Here is a 16328-nt window from a genome sequence, read left to right on the forward strand (position 1 = left end):
TGGATTCCCTAGTGTTGGGGAATATCGAGAGCAAGAAGACAGGAATGGGAGGATGGTGAGAGCACACCCTCATAGTAATTGGAGGAGGGGGGATGGGGTAAGGGGTTAAGCATCAGTGGAGTGGAGGGTCTTGGTGCCTGAAAGTTTGGATTCCCTAGTTTTGGGGAATTCGAGAGCAGGGAGGTGGGAACGGGAGGATGGTGGGAGCACACCCTTATAGAAACTCCCAGAATTATATGGATTAGACATGACAGAGGCAGGCCACCAGAAGACTACATTCCAGAATTCAACCAAAAAATTATCTTGATACTAAAATTTGCTTTGAGAATTGTATATTGCAGAATACACAGCCTTGGTGTATCTACTCATCAAGCAAGCTGAGCAAACCTGTTGAACTTCTGATGTCCTGCTATTTCAGCTGGATGTAAAAGGGTTCTCAACAGAACCAAGAGTTCAGGTCAGCTTGGTCGTGAGCTCTGTGTTTCAGGAACTTGACTGACCACAAGATAGATGGTTGGTTACGAATAGGCTCTTAGAGAATAGCCTATACAAAATATTCCTCATGACTGTTTCTTGGACCTTGTCACAAACTGAATAATGGGCTGGGACTTTCCACAGGTGCTCTTCAATAGCCCTTCTTTACTCCCCCTGGGTTGTGGTTTCCCCCCTGAGTTGTGGGTTTTGGCTTTAAATTCTCTCTGTCTCCAAAGCCCCAGGGTCAGACCCCACTGCCCCTGCGTGGGTCATGGGTCTTGACCTCAACATGTTGATTGAAATATACCTCTTGCTGATTGCATCAAGTTTGGTGTCTTGTGAGTTACTGGGTGGCCTCGAATTCCTGAGGCTTGGGTGAGGTCCTCCCTTTGTGGGGACCTTACAGATGCAGTGAAGACACAGCATCAGAGGCTTATCAATTTACTCTTCGTCCTGCCCTTCTTCTAGACTCTCAACACCTGTAATCAGCTTGAAGAAGTTAATGAAGAATCAGCACCCCTATTCCCTGGGCTTGGGAACTGAGGTGGTTAATATTGGGCTGTCTTTCTAGGGAAAAGTTGTGGTTTTGTTGGAACAGGGAGGATTAGCTAGGATTTATTGCATAGCCATAATCTATTGGTAGAAATAAGTATAATCGTTATTAAGATGAAGTTATAATTTCTTAAATAGCACAAAATTTTATTTTGATTTCAAATTTAAGGTTTTCATTGGTACCAGTTTCTTATTGATATAAAAGTGAGATGAATATTGTTACTGTCATTGGCATTGTGCCTATATAACACATTGAGGAATACAAGGCTTAGACCCAGTCCTTCTGTAACTTTTTTAACTGATTTGAGATGGTCAGCCTGTAAGTTAAGGGCCTATAGAAAATTCATGGCTCTGAGTTTATTGTTAGGATGTTTTCTACATTTTCTTTAGAAATAGCTGAAAGGAGTTAACAGAAAACAGTCTAGATTGCCTTACATGGATAGTTGGTTTTCAAAATGTCAGATGTCCACAGAATTGACGTTACAAACATTTCTGTATTGATGTTCATTTTGATTAGAGACCTGTCTGCTCCTGACAGCTTCCTGTCTTGGATTCTAAGAAGAAATTGAGCATCTTTGGAGTTACTTCAGTTGTGGTGAGACAGACACTAGGCAAGAATTGACTCTTTTCATCCACAGACAAATTACTGTCCAGAAAAGGACACACTTGCAGCAAAGTCGACTGATTATATCTGTCTAGACAGAGTAACCAGCCCTTAATAATTCTGCATCACTAGGTCTGTCAGATGATCCTGGGCCAGAAGGCTAAAGATCAGATGCTCCAACATTTTGTAGTATAGGGACTGTCCAGGTATTCAGTGGTCTCTATAAATTGGCTAAGTTTTAGAAGCTATACTTTGTGCTTCCCATAATTTCAGTTAACTCAGTCATTCTGGATTTCTGACGTGGTTGAAGATGTATAGTCTCATAGACAATCCTGGCTATTTACTTTGAGAGAAAAGATTTGAGAGGATGGTTTTCAGCTGACATTCATTCTAAAGCCAAGAAAAAAAGCTAGGTTCAGAACTAAGTCTTTTAGTTAGGAGGGATGACAGAGATTCTGGTTAGTCAACTGTGGGGAGCCGACAGAAGGCTATCATCCGTGCAGCCATCTTGAGCCATATACCCTGACAAGAGACTTGATTACAACAGCCTACAACAGCTGAGCATACTCTGATAGCATCTTGTTTTAGATACCCAGGATTTTCCCTTGGGTGTGTGAGACTTAAAGGTGTGTGACTTAAGGGCGTGACTTAGAGATCAGATTTAGAGACAAGACCTCAGGGCATAACTTAAAGGCGAGACTTAAAGGTGTGGCTTAGAAGTGAGACATATAAAAGGCGAGAGGCAAACAGAAGAAATTATTAGGTATTAGGCATTTGGCACTTAAAGGAAGAACTTGGAATTAGGCACTTGAGACTCAAGACAGGCAACTAGGAACTAGACACTTGGACTAGAGAACTCGGATAAAACTCAAGACTAGAACTTGGAACTGGAAACTTGGAACTTGGAGACAATAGGGACTAGGAACTAGGGACTAGGAACTCAAGACTTGGGACTTGGACTTGGAGACTGAAGAATAAACAGGATTGAATCACACTCTGTCTGGTCTCCATTCCTCAAATCCATCCTCACTCTCTCTCTTGCTGAACCCTGATCCGCTGACCAGAGCAGCTTGGGGCAGTGCAAGCTCTAACAATTTAGCCCCCAAGGCTTTTGGCAGTGCAGGTTCCAATATTGACAGAGCAGTCCGCAACATTTTTGGCACCCAACATGGGGCAGCTTGAGCAGCAACAGTCAACAAAATGGTGGACTGAGTATTGGGTCTATCTTGTACCTTACTGACATAAATTGGTATAGTTATGCTCTAATTGTATTTTAAGAGAAAAGTTTTATTTTAACAGGAAGGGTGATATGTAGGAAAAGTTAAGGTGGGAGGAATAAAGAGAGGAAGAGGAGGAGTAAGGAGAGGAGGAGCTAAGTGACAAAAGGGGGGTGGGAACATGGAGGTGGATGTTCATGTGTCTCCGCCAGTCAAAGATAGTTGATATATCTAGGTTGGGTATTGAGTTACACTTCTGATTGTATGGGCATCTTGTAATTGAGCATTACCAAACTTACAAAGCCTTTGATTAACATTTTAAAAATTGTATAAAAACAAAAAGGAGAAAAGGGGATGGGATAGGCTGAAAACCTCCATACTCGGGAGACCCTTCCTCAAGTCTCAGGAAATCGAGACCACCCAAAGATCACAAGAAACCATACCTGGATGCAATCAGCAGAGGTTTTATTAGGGAAATTAGCCGGTGGTCAAAACTACAAGCTCTTTAGCTCTAAGAGCAAGGTTTTGGCACAGAGTGGTGGGTTAAAGGGTCTTTTATAGCATGGGGTGGAGAAAGGAAGGCATTTTCGTGCGCTTACACATGAATGGTTGCATTTTTGCATGGTTACACATGATTGGTTGTTTTACAAATTTTGAACATAGCACTGGGAAGACCAAGGGAGAGGTAACCAAGAACAGTGGAACATTTCAGAGAATCTAGCCCAAATGATCTAGAGTCATGTGAAAATCACTCTGCACACTCATTCTTCTCAAAAATGTGGTTTTTACCATGCTATTGTGTCCTATCCTGCCATTTACCAACTATTTCAGATTAACTATCTTCTGGCTATAGCCCCACCTAGGTGGCAGCATCTTTATCTGTAGTCAGGAATGCCTTCCTGCCTTGGGCCTCTCCCACCCATAGGTGGGCCTATTGTTTGAGGCTTGATTCACATTCACCTGGAATGTGTCCTGGGGTGGTGAAAATCTTACATTCAGTTCCTCTTTCTGGAACTTACATTCTTGTTCAGGTACAGGGTAAAGGAAAAGCCTGTATATATAATTTTTCACTCTACAAGGCGTTTCCTAGGGAGGGGAAATGAGAAAAGGGGATGGCATTTGAAATGTAAATAATATATCCAATAAAAAATGTACAAATAAAAAAAAAAAAAGAAAGAAAGAAAGACACCATGACCAAGGCAACCTACAATAGAAAACATTTAACTGGGGGCTTGCTTACAGTTTCAGAATGTGAGTCCTTGATAGTCATGGCCAGGAAAGTGGCGCTTACATTCTTAACTACAAGCACGAGGCAGAGAGAGCTAGCCCACTCCTAGTGACATACTTCTTCCAACAATATCACACTTCCTATTGGGAGTGTGAGCCTAGAGGGGCCATTCTCATTCAAACCACCACAGAATCTTACTAACTTGTGCTGAGTGTGTGCTTCTGTTGTTGGCTGTCACCCTGGCCTTGAACTCCCTATTGTCCACTGGCTTCAAACTCAAGACTCTCCTGCCTCATCCTCCTGAGCATTTCAGTTGCAATTGTATTCCACCACATCCGGCCAAAATACATTTTTAATAGCTCCTAGAAATCACATCTCTCAAAATTTGATAGTCTGCTCCTACCCAAGAGAAATTATAAAAATTCAAGCATAAAGAGACTTCGATGTGATTCTGAAGTTCAAGATTATTTTCTATGCCTCTGTGCTTTGAAGGAACACTGTGGGTATGCTTATGTGTAAATATTTTTTTCATTTATTTTATCATATCATGTATTTTGCAAAGCTACATAAATATTTAATACAGAAAAACAACAGAATAGATTTACTCCAAATAAAGTTTCCACGTATATCTCCTTCCCCCAAAACAAGTATTTTCATAAACAAAGACTTCTTGCTGTGGAGTGTGTGTTTTGCAAATGAGACGCAGGAATGCATAACAGTTTGTTGATGGCCAGAGTACAGAGTAAAGAACCATAGCCCTTTTTCCTCTCGTCTCTCTCTATGCTTGTGTGGACAAGCATCCCCAACATCCCTTCTGCTCTCTGGTGGTGTGTAGGAAGAGTGTGTAGGTTAGACTCCTTTGTGATTAAGTCTAAGTTACCAGTAATACATCTGTGTTACATTATGGAAAGCAAGAAAAGTTTCCATAAACTTCCTCCTTGGAGACATTTAACCAAGAGCAGATCTAGATTTGAATTCTCTCCTTTATGCTCCCAGTGTCTTCCACCCTCCATCAGTCTGTTGAATGAGTCTTAATCTGTACCTGTCTGAAGTCTGTCTTGTGAATCTGTTTGTTCCTGTCTATTTGTGTGTTTGCTGCTTTGTCTGAGTCATATCTCTAACTGTATAATTGTGTGTGTGTGTGTGTGTGTGTGTGTGTGTGTGTTTTGTCTGTGGGTGTCTGGATATGCTACATGTGTCTGTATAGTGTCTAGCTGATTATGTATGTGTGTGTCTTATGGACTATGTGTTTATTCTGTAATTGTATGTGTGTTTGTTCTGTAATTTTATTGTGTATGTGTGTGTATAATTATATTTGTGTGTCATATGAGCTGTTCATGTGTTTTCTGTCTGTAAGTGGTATTTGTGTATGTCTTACCTTATGTGTGTCTGTCTGTTGTACATTATGTGTCTCTGTCTGTGTGTCTATCTGTCTGTCTTGTGTGACTACTGTGGAGTCCAACAAAAGTTCCAGCCTTTTAGAATGTAAGAGATCTTTTCAGAATTTTGCATCACTATAGAAGATGCCTGCAATGGACTGGCTACCTACTGAGGGACCAATCATGCTTTATATTCAACTGTAAATATAAACAGGAAAGACAATCATGTAAATACTATCAATTCCTTTCCAGTCTTTGTCTCAGAAGCATATATCCAATTATAAAAATGCTAGCCAAAAGGCAAACTGTAGGATGCTTGGTATTTTTTTAAGGGGTGGGGGATAAGAACCTAGTTTGTAGGCTCTAGAACTCACTTCCCCTTTAAAGGCGGAAGGCTGTTGTTGAACTTTAGCAATCCATGCCATAATTTCAAAGATAGACCGTGATTTCCATAACTACCCATAACCAAGAATCCTTCTGCTCTTGTTTTAGAGAAAATACAGTAAAGGGGAACAGGAGGAAGAAGAATGCAGACACATGATTCCAGTTTGTGTTTATTGACATAATAAGGATCAGGTCACAGTTAACAACTAACTGAGTCCTAATTATACAGGGTGCATTTGACTCTCTCAGCAGTGGGTCATAACTGAGTGTAGTAGTACCTCAGCATTACCATGTGAGGTTCAGGTAGTGGCCAAGAAGAGAAGAAGGGTCTTTCTGCCCATAATTTTTAGCTGGCAGTAAATAATGGAGTTCCTGGTGCTATTGGGCTTTTTCAGATAAGAACTTGCAGAGTCCAGGGTTGTCACTTTAGGAATGTGAAGTTGAGTGGTTCTAACTATGCTAACATCTGTTCACATATCTAGTGTATGTTCAGGGGAAACTGCAGGTGGATGAAGCCATGTATACTGTGTTAAGTGTGAAGCTATTTTGAGAAGAGAGTTCAAAGGGGGTAGGCATGGAGTAAGGAGAGTTGTTTTGTTCGTGTTTTAGAGAGTTGTGTTCTGTATGTTGAAATAAGCCTATAGATGAAATAAGTCTATAGATTGATAAACAATCAACAGTGAGATTTACAATTTAACAATAGGGACACGTTTCTCTTAAAGGTATTTTTTTTTAGATAAGCTGTTCCAAATACACAATGGCAGAAGCAAGTAGCAACCAGGGAGGATTCTGCACTTTGTACTGTGTGGACATGGAACATCTGAGAGAAGCTGCAATTACCTAATGTTTTATAAAGTGTCATGTCATGCCTATTCCAAGCTAAGGAAGACAGGAGACTGAGCAGTCCCTGAAGCAAACAACTGGAATTCAAATCTATCTATCTATCTATCTATCTATCTATCTATCTATCTATCTATCTATCTATCTATCTCAATATTAAAAAAATCACATATTCAGTAACATCTGACTAGTGTGTATGGAAAACACAGTATAAGCTCCCTGCCTCTTTCTGCTTCCTAACCTCCCTCTTCCATGCCTGGGGAGATTCATATCATATGATATAATCCCTTGCTATAGCATTTTTCTCCAAGGAGAATCATTAAACTAAATGCCAAATGCATCCTTGAATGAGATTAAAAACAAGAATGGAAATGCAGCCAAAGGGAGAATTCCTTTGGTGATGGTATAGACAAACTAATTATGGGATCCACTATGAAATGAATTGTGTCACCTTCATGCCCAAATTGCTGTGTGGAGCTCTACCCCCCAATGTGATGTCATTTGGAGAAATCCCCTTCCCAGGTAATGTCAGTCAAGGACGCAAACAGTACATTTTCTTATGGTTTATTCTCTTATTGGGTTGTTTGCAGGTTAAATAGAAAATGTATTACATTTGTAGCTGCACCTAGAAATTAGGTTTTATTCCAACACCCTTTTTGTTTTGTTTGTTTGCTTGAGAAAGGACCTCTCAAGTTGGCCTCAAACTTATTGTATATCAAAGGCAACCTTGAACTTCTGAACCTCCTGCCTCTAGCTTTTCAGTGATGTGTAAAGTGTCACTGTCACACCCATCTTATGTGTTTTTGGGGAACTCAGGACTTGGAGTACCATAGACAAGCATTCTACCAAGTGAGCTACATCACTGGTCCTTGGGTTTCCTGTTTGACACAAGTTCTCAGGTCTTTTGATTCACTCTGGCTCTTCAACAACTTTGGTTTCCTGGAGGCCATACACTCCCCTAATAGCCTTTGACTAGGCACTAATAGCCATTTGACTGACTGCATCCTGCCTGTTGGAATCACTTCTGACACTTAAGCACTTACAAATCTCCTAGGAGATTCTGATTTAGCAGGTCTGGGAGGATACAAGTAATTTGTCTTTCTAGCCAGCTTTAGATATTGCTGAGGCTGAGACAACATTTTAGTATCAATATATTAAAATATTTGAAGGATCTTACACACTAATCCATTTTTGTGAAAAAAAATCAGACAAATGTGGACAATGAGAAATTTATTCTTCTGTTCACTTTTGGGGGGCTCTAGGAAACAAAAAGTGAATTTTTGGTTCTTCTTTTTCCAGTTAATTATTTTTAATGTAATATTTATTGAAAAAGAAAGGGAAGAGGACTGGAAAGATGACGAAAACATTCAACAAAAACAGCTCTTGCACAGGACCCAGTTTCAATTCCCACCACCTGTGAGGAACTGCCTGTCTCTGGCCTCCTCAGGCACCTGTGCTCAGGCACATGTCCACACATAGGCCACACATACATGCATAGCTAAGAGTAAAATAAATCTTTAAAGAAAAAGGGAAATCTTTTGTTTGTGAGAGAGGATCTTACTTTGTATCCTAAGCTGGTCTCAAATTCATGACAATCCTCCTGCTTCAGCTTCCTGAGGACTAGGGGGGAGGTTTTAATTTTATTTTTGTAACTAATAAATATTCACAAGGCATAATATGTAAAGTATATAAATTGTCAATGGTACCACTCAATTCTCTCCATAAATCAATTCCTCAGCTCTTCTGTATTGTTTCAGAAACAGACTAAAATTTTAGAAATAAGATACAAGTATATAATCTATTTATGTAGGAATATGTATAAGCTTCCTCGTTTTTACAACAAAAAAGAATATTTCAGATATACTGTTTTGAAGTTAGCTTCATATCTAAAAGTGCTCATTCAATATCAGGACATTAAAAGTGAGTGACTTCATTTTTTTTTTTAAATATATTTGTTTAATGTATATGCATGTTCTGCCTGCATTTGTGTCTGTGCACCATGTTAATTTACGGTGTCCTCAGAGGCCAGAAGAGGTCATCATATCCCTTGGAACTGAAGTTACAGATAGTTGCGAGCTACTATGTGGGTGCTTGGAATCAAACATGTGTTTTCTGGAAGAGCAGCCAGTGTTCTTAATCACTGAGCCATCTCCCCATGTTGACTTTTAGGTGTGTGGGCGTGTGCACACATGAGTTCAGTTGCCTACCAAGGCCAGAGGAGTACATTAGATCCTGTAGAGCTACAGTTATTGAGAGCTTTGAGCTGCCCAATGTAGGTGTGCTGGGAACTGAACTCACATCTTCTGGAAGAGCAGTACAAGATCTTAATGGCTAATCTATCTCTCCAGTTCTGTGATACCATCTTTTATTATGACTACATAATATTCTATTAGATGGGTATATCACAGTTTATTATTTGCTCTCAAAAGTGAGTGAAATGGCTCAGCAGATAAAAACACTTGCCTCCAAGATAACCTGAGTTCAATCCCCAGGTATAGTATAAAGAGAAAATTGACCTCCACATGTGTATTATGGTATATACACACACACACACACACACACACAAAGAAGCAAATTTAATAACCAAACTTTAAAGTAGTTTTAGACTGGATGTGGTAGCAGATACCCAGCACTTGGGAAATGAAAAAGGATAATCAAGACTTCAAGATCATTCTCAGCAACCTAAGACTGTTTCCAAAAACAAACAGCTGGCTCATTGGATATGAGCACTTGCTTGGCAAGGGGGAGGACCTAGGTCTGGAACTCTGTGGTGGTTTGAATCTGCTTGACCCAGGGAGTGGCAGTATTAGGAGGTGTGGCCTTGTTGAAGTAGGTGTGGCCTTGTTGGAGGAAGTGTGTCACTGTAGGGGTGAGCAATAAGACCTAACCACGTGGGAGCCAGTCTTCTCTTTAGAACAAGATGTTGAGCTCTCAGCTCCTTCTGAGCCATGCCTGCCTGAACACTGCCATATTCCAGCCTTGATGTTAATGGACTGACCCTCTGAATCTGTAAGCTATCCTCAATTAAATGTTGTCCTTATAAGAGTGGCCTTAGTCATGGTGAATCTTCACATCAGTAAAACCCTGAGACAAACCCCAGTATCCACATAAGAATCTGGATGTGGCTGTACATGCTTGTAACTCCAGTGATGGCTTATGTGGAGAAGAGGGTTGTTGGTGCTTACTGGCTGCCAGCACAGGTCCAGGTTCAGGAAAAGAACCCTGTCTCAAGAAAAGAAGGCAGAGAGTGACAGAACAAGACACCCAACACCTCCTTTGGCTTCTGTGCACGCATAGTGCACAACACCTGTGCATACACAGTTACACCTCACACATATATTATACACAAACACACTTACATGCACACACACACACACACACACAGGTGAATATAATTATAGTTGACAATACTAAAAACCACCAACAAAACCAAACTGTAAGCTCTCCAGTCACAGGGAAAAGAAGTTTATGTATAAGGTAAAAGTCAAATTGTTATTCCTATTATGACATCTCTTAAATGTTAAAAAAAAAAAAAGTTTTAACTTAACTACATATCAGTGGTAATCTGCTTTTTCCAATTGTGTTAGAGAGCATGCCATTACAGAGAAAACCAACTGAAAGGAAAGAATATTTATTTTGGTTAACAGTTTTAGAGATTTCAGTCCAGAGTCATTTGTGTCTTTTGCATCTGGGCCTCAACTAAGGCAGAACATCATGGTTAGGAACACCTGGTGGAGCAAAGCTGCTTGCCTTATATTTGACAAGAATAGCAGGGATGAGAAAAGGGAGAGAGAGAGAGGGAGAAACAGAGAGACATAGACAGAGAAAGAGACAGACAAAGAGACAGACAAAGACAGAGAGAGACAGAGAGAGAAAGAGAGAAAGAGACACACAGAGAGAGACCGAAATAGAGAGACCCTAAGGGGAATGACACCCATAGTCTACTTCTTCCAAATGGGCTTCACATCCTAACGTTTCAATCTGGTCTTAATAACAATCAAGCTATGAGTCCACAAATGAATTACTTGACTCTCATGATCCAGACACTGCATAAAGGTCCCACTTCTGAAATTGATGCCCCGGGGACCAACTCTTCAATGCACAGCTTTAAAGAACACTTTAGAACCAAATCATAGCACAAGTATAGAACCATTTTCAGGTAATTTGCTAACTCTCTGTAACTTCACCCAAATAACATGGATGTCCTAGTTTTCTTTCTATTATTGCTATGATAAAACATTCTGACCAAAAGCAACTTGTTAATTTGGCTTAAACACCCTATGACAGTCCATCGTTAAGGGAAGTCATGAAGAAACCCAGAGGTTTGAAGCAAAGGCTAGAGGCTGCTTAATGGCTTGTGTTTCATGGCTCAAGTTTGGCTACTTTTTTTCAGACTTCCAGGATCTCTTTCCCAAAGTTGGCACCGCTCACAGTGGGCTGTGTTCTCTTACATCAACTACGGGTCAAGAAAATGCTCCATCTTGCTTAAAGGCCAATTTGATAGAGGCATTTTCTCAATTGAAATTTTCCTTTTCCAAGGTGACCCAGCCTAGTTTGTGCCAAGTTGACAAAAAACTAACCAGCACACTGGTGGGGTGGGGGTTTGGGATGTGCGTGTTACAGTTTATTTACAAAGTGAAACAGCAATTATTTGAGTTGTTTCCAGATTTTAGTTATCTGTGCATGGAGTTGTTAGGAACACTCGAAAACAATGTTTCTGTGAGCCTGTTTTAATTGTCCTCAGGCAGACATCCACTTTGTTAAGTGTTAAACTTTCTATGCAACAATCACAACTTTCCCAGAGTTGCTCCAAGCAGCATGGTCCTTTCTGCAAGCAGAAATGAGAGTAATTTTTGACCTACATCCGGACGCCTCACACTGTCAGCATTTCCTACTTCAGCCTTTCTAGGAGGCAGACAGTAGTATCTCACAGAAGTTTTAAAACTTGTATTTCCCTAATGGGTGATGTGGCTGAATACCTTGTATCTGTTCAAGATCTTTCCTGAGTTTTAAATTGTGTTGATGTTTCTATTGGTTCTTGAGAATTGTAAAATATGTATTCTACATACAAGTCACTTGTCAAATAGGTGATTTTAAAAGAAAAAATCGTTTTTTTATTTCTCAGCTTGTTTGTGTTTTAGCTTGTAGCCTGTTGCTTTGATAAAACACTAACCAGAAGCAACTTGAGGAGGAGGAGAAGATTAATGCTTTGGGATTACAATCTATAGTGGAGAAATGTCAGGGAGAGAGGCAGAAGCAGGGATCTAAGGTGAATGCTGCACACTGCCTCCCCTTTTCTGGCTTGCTTACTTACTTTTCTCATATAAACCAAGCTAATCTACCAGAGGATGGTACTGCCCACAATGGCCTGAACCTTCCTACGCCAATGAGCACTCTCCTAAGAAAATGCCCACAGATATCCACAGGCCAGTGTGATGGAGGCCACCCCACAGCTGAGGGTGCCTCCAGCTTGTGTCAGGTCATGCAGCTCTTCAGTCTTTTTGTGCTTTATGGTGTCTTTAACAGACACAGCTTCTAAAAATTGTAAATTTTGGTGATTGTTTTTTTTCCTTTGGGGATTATGATTTGGTGTTATATCTAAGTTTGTCTTTCTTTTTTCTTTCTTTCTTCTTCTTATTTGTTTAACTATCTCATGAACATTTTCTTGTGTTTATATCTGAATGGTTTAGAGGTTTGAATGTTACATTTTGATCCATTTTGAGTCTGTTTTTTTTTGCATAAATATAGGGGTGTTGACATATGGTGTCTAATTGTTTCCCACAGCCCTTTCTTCACAAAATTGCTTCTATCCTTTTGTCAAAAATTCATTGGCTATGCGTTTAGATCTGCACCTCAACTTTTTATTCTGTTTTTTTTGTTTGTTTGTTTGTTTGTTTGTGGGGGAGAGGTTCTATTTTTTTTTAGGTTTTCCGAGACAGGATTTCTCTGTGTAGCCCTGGCTGACCTGGAACTCACTCTGTAGATCAGGCTGGCCTCGAACTCAGAAATCTGCCTGCCTGCCTCTGCCTCCCAAGTGCTGGGATTAAAGGCATGCACCACCACTACCCAGCAACTTTTTATTCTGCTCTGTGATCTATGAGACTCTCAGCTGACTCCACATGGTCTGGATTCTGTGATCCCTCCAATTTTATTTTTCTAACATATTATTTTAATTAGATTATCTATGTATTTTGTTGACATGCATTGAACTATAGAATTGACATTATAGCATATGGTCAGATCAGCTGACACCTTTACAGTGTTTTCCAATTCATGCACATGTTACATGCTCAGGACTTCTTCAGTTTCCCTCGATAGCATTTTATTGTTCTCAGCGTGGGGACTGTATGTAGGTTTTGTTTGACACAAGAATGAATATTTTGTTTCTTAGATTTATTGAAGTGTTTATTAAATGTTTTAAATTGAATTTGGAAATATATGTGATATGACTTTTATGCTTTAATTTTGTATCCTGAGAATATTCGGCTGACATAATTTTTCAAATACCTTCCTTAAGATCTTTTAGACATAGACAATTATATCATCTGTGAATAAGAACGCTTGTTTCCATCTTAAGTTGTGTATGTTTTCCTCTACATTTCCTTCCTTGTTGTATTGGCTAGAACTTCCATTAGTGTTGAACAGACATCGGGAGAGATGTAGATATCCTTGCCTTGTTTCCAATCCAGCATTCAATTTATCATTGGCTGTTGATAGCTTTTTTAAAGGTCTCCTCTGTCTCTCTGTCTCTCTGTCTCTCTGTCTCTCTGTCTCTGTCTCTGTCTCTCTCTCTCGTGTGTGTGTGTGTGTGTGTGTGTGTGTGTGTGTGTGTGTTTAGCTTGCAGTGGTAAGGACTGAACCTAGGGAATCATGCTTGCCTCCAGCCCCAGCCCTTCTCCTTATGAATAAATGTTTTTCATATTTCTTTTTTATTAAGCATGATTATATAGATTTTGTCTATGTGTCAACTGTAATTTTTTTTAATTCAGCCTGCATTTTCAGGATGAACCTCAAGTATTTGTGATGTGTTATCATTTTTACATACTCCTAAATTTGATTTGCCGGTACTGTCTTGAAGGTCTTGGTGTCTATGTTCAGGAAGAACATGTCTGTAGGTCTTCTAGTCCTTTTCCCTGGTTTCTATTACTACTGTAGTTGTTTGTATATGACATGAGATGGGTGCATACACCATAGTATATGAGTGGAGGTCATAGTACAACTTTGGAGGCTGTTATCTCCTACTTTGACCTTGGTTCCCAGAATTAAACTCAGATCCTCAGGGTCTGTACAGCAATTACCTTTACCTGTGAAGTCACCTTGCCAACCATTTTTTTTAAACTTAGTTTTTTCTTTTACAGGACTATGCTAGTTTCATAAAATAAACTGAGAAGTGTACTTACTTCTCTGAATTGTCACTTCTTAGTTATTTGATAGAATTCACTAGTAACACTATCTGGACTTAGAATTTTTTCCCAGAAGTCTTTAAAATACAAGTTCAACTTATTAAAATGGCAGGCTTCTAAGGCATTAAAAATTCCCATGGTTTAATTTGTTTACCTATTTTACTTTATTTTGGAAATAGGCCTCACTCCTGGATGAAATGGAACTCACAGAGATCTACCACCCTCTGCCTCCCAAGTGCAGGATACCAAACTAGGCTATTGATACCACACTTAGCTACCATGATTTTTAATTCTGATTTCATCAGAAAGATTAATACTAACCAAGTCACTAATATTTAACCAGGACACAAATTTACAAAAGTGCCCTCCTCTCTCTTTATCCAGAGGTTGATTAGTGAAGACAACTCTAGATGGCCTAAAGACCTCACCAGAGACACCTGCATGATAACCTTTACCCTGTTAACTTCCTGTTTCCACGTGTTCCCAGCTCCCAGATCTGCTCATCAACTACTATGGATGCTCAAAGTTCTTGTTCTTTGTTGTTTCTCTACAACTGTACTTTAAGACACCCACTAAGCCCTACTATTGGATACCCTGTGTGTGCCTGCAATGAACATGTTAGTAAACTCATTTGCTTTCTCTTGTTAATCAAATCTACAGGGCCCTGGCCAATGGACCCACCTTTATAACAAACCTTTTCTACATTAAATCAGGGGTCAGACATGGGGTGTTTTGAGAGGTGATGGAATCCAGGGATCCTGTGAAAGACCACTGGACTTTTATTGTCTCATATTATTTGACTCCTTAGAACCAAAGTGGAATTTTTTTCAAAGAGAAAGGACAAAACAGGCGGTGTACAGTGAGGTTACTGGTATCAGGAAAATTAATGAGGAGTTATTCAGTGATAAGGTGGGGAATAGAACTAGAATTTGAAACTTTGGAAAACTACAAGGAATATTGAAGAGGGCTTACTCACATAATTGAATCACCCAAGCACTATGAGTAAACAGGAAAAAGAAACAAATACATACCCATGCATATACTCCCGGTGTCATGTAGACTTACCCAAGGTTGGTGCCCTCTGAATACCTGTCAATAAAAGACTAAAGAGGGCATTTTCTTTTTCTTGTACTATAATCTAACTCCATTTTTGCTTCGAGTCAATTAACATCTTAAATTCTGACAGGCAGGTGTGCTCCCTCCCGAGAGCATTCTCAGTCAACTGCCTCTTGGGCAGTTGCAAGCTCAACAAGGGAGGAACGGGAATTGTGTTTTCACAAGTGTTTTTTTCCTAAAGTTGAAAGTTGCATACCTCGGTCTTAAATCTACTCTCACTCCAGCCTAGCTTATCCCTACAAATGTTATTTCTACCTGGTTCTCACTCAAAATTCAGCATTTGAGCATTTTATCTTTGATGCCAATTTTCTGAGTCCTGTCCAATTCATCTCTCCTCACCAAAATCCTCGAGAACTTTTATAAAAAAAAATTAGACAAAGTCCCTAACCTGAGCAGATGACATCTGCTCATCAACATAAACTGATGAGTTTTACTTGAGTCATATAAAATCCAAAACAGGTATTCATAATGATGGGTTGTTCTGCTTAAAGAGTAATTCAGACGCTCAAACTCTTTTGAATTTGTTGCTCTGTTATCTTTACTATGTGACCAAAGACAGGAAAAGAGAGTGGAAGGCAGTTTCTGAAAGGTTTTGTTTAATGAGCTAAATCTATTGGCTACATCTAGCTGCAAGGGAGGCTAGAGAATGCTAATGCAGCTAAGAACGGAGGCAGAACAATTACCTGATCTGCTGATCAGATAGTACTTTCAATGGACTAATGCTGGTTCAACCCTAGCATTAGGAAGCAAAGACAAATCTGAAATGGAGTATGTTTCCCTAACATACAACAGAGTACATTATATTTGATGTAGGAGCAAAATGTTATCTCTAGTTTCCAAGAATCTAGTGTTTAAACGATGAAGGTAATGGATTTGTGGATTTCTCAGGACAACTACATTTTAATGTCTGTCCATTATAATTGTATGTCACCTTCAGATTTCTCATTTTTATTTCCTTTGGCTTTTCAGGTGTCCCAAGTCTTGTCACTCTGTAGCGTTCACATCTTTGGATTTGGTTGGCTGCATTAGTGTAAGTCCACATCTAATGCATTCTAAGGAAAAGAAAGCAAAAGACTATCCTAACAGGGATCCTATGTTGCTGAAGCCACGCAAGAGCCTGGAACCCCTTTA

Source organism: Arvicanthis niloticus, chromosome 25, assembly GCF_011762505.2.
Source record: "Arvicanthis niloticus isolate mArvNil1 chromosome 25, mArvNil1.pat.X, whole genome shotgun sequence".
In the NCBI taxonomy this organism is placed as follows: Eukaryota; Metazoa; Chordata; class Mammalia; order Rodentia; family Muridae; genus Arvicanthis; species Arvicanthis niloticus.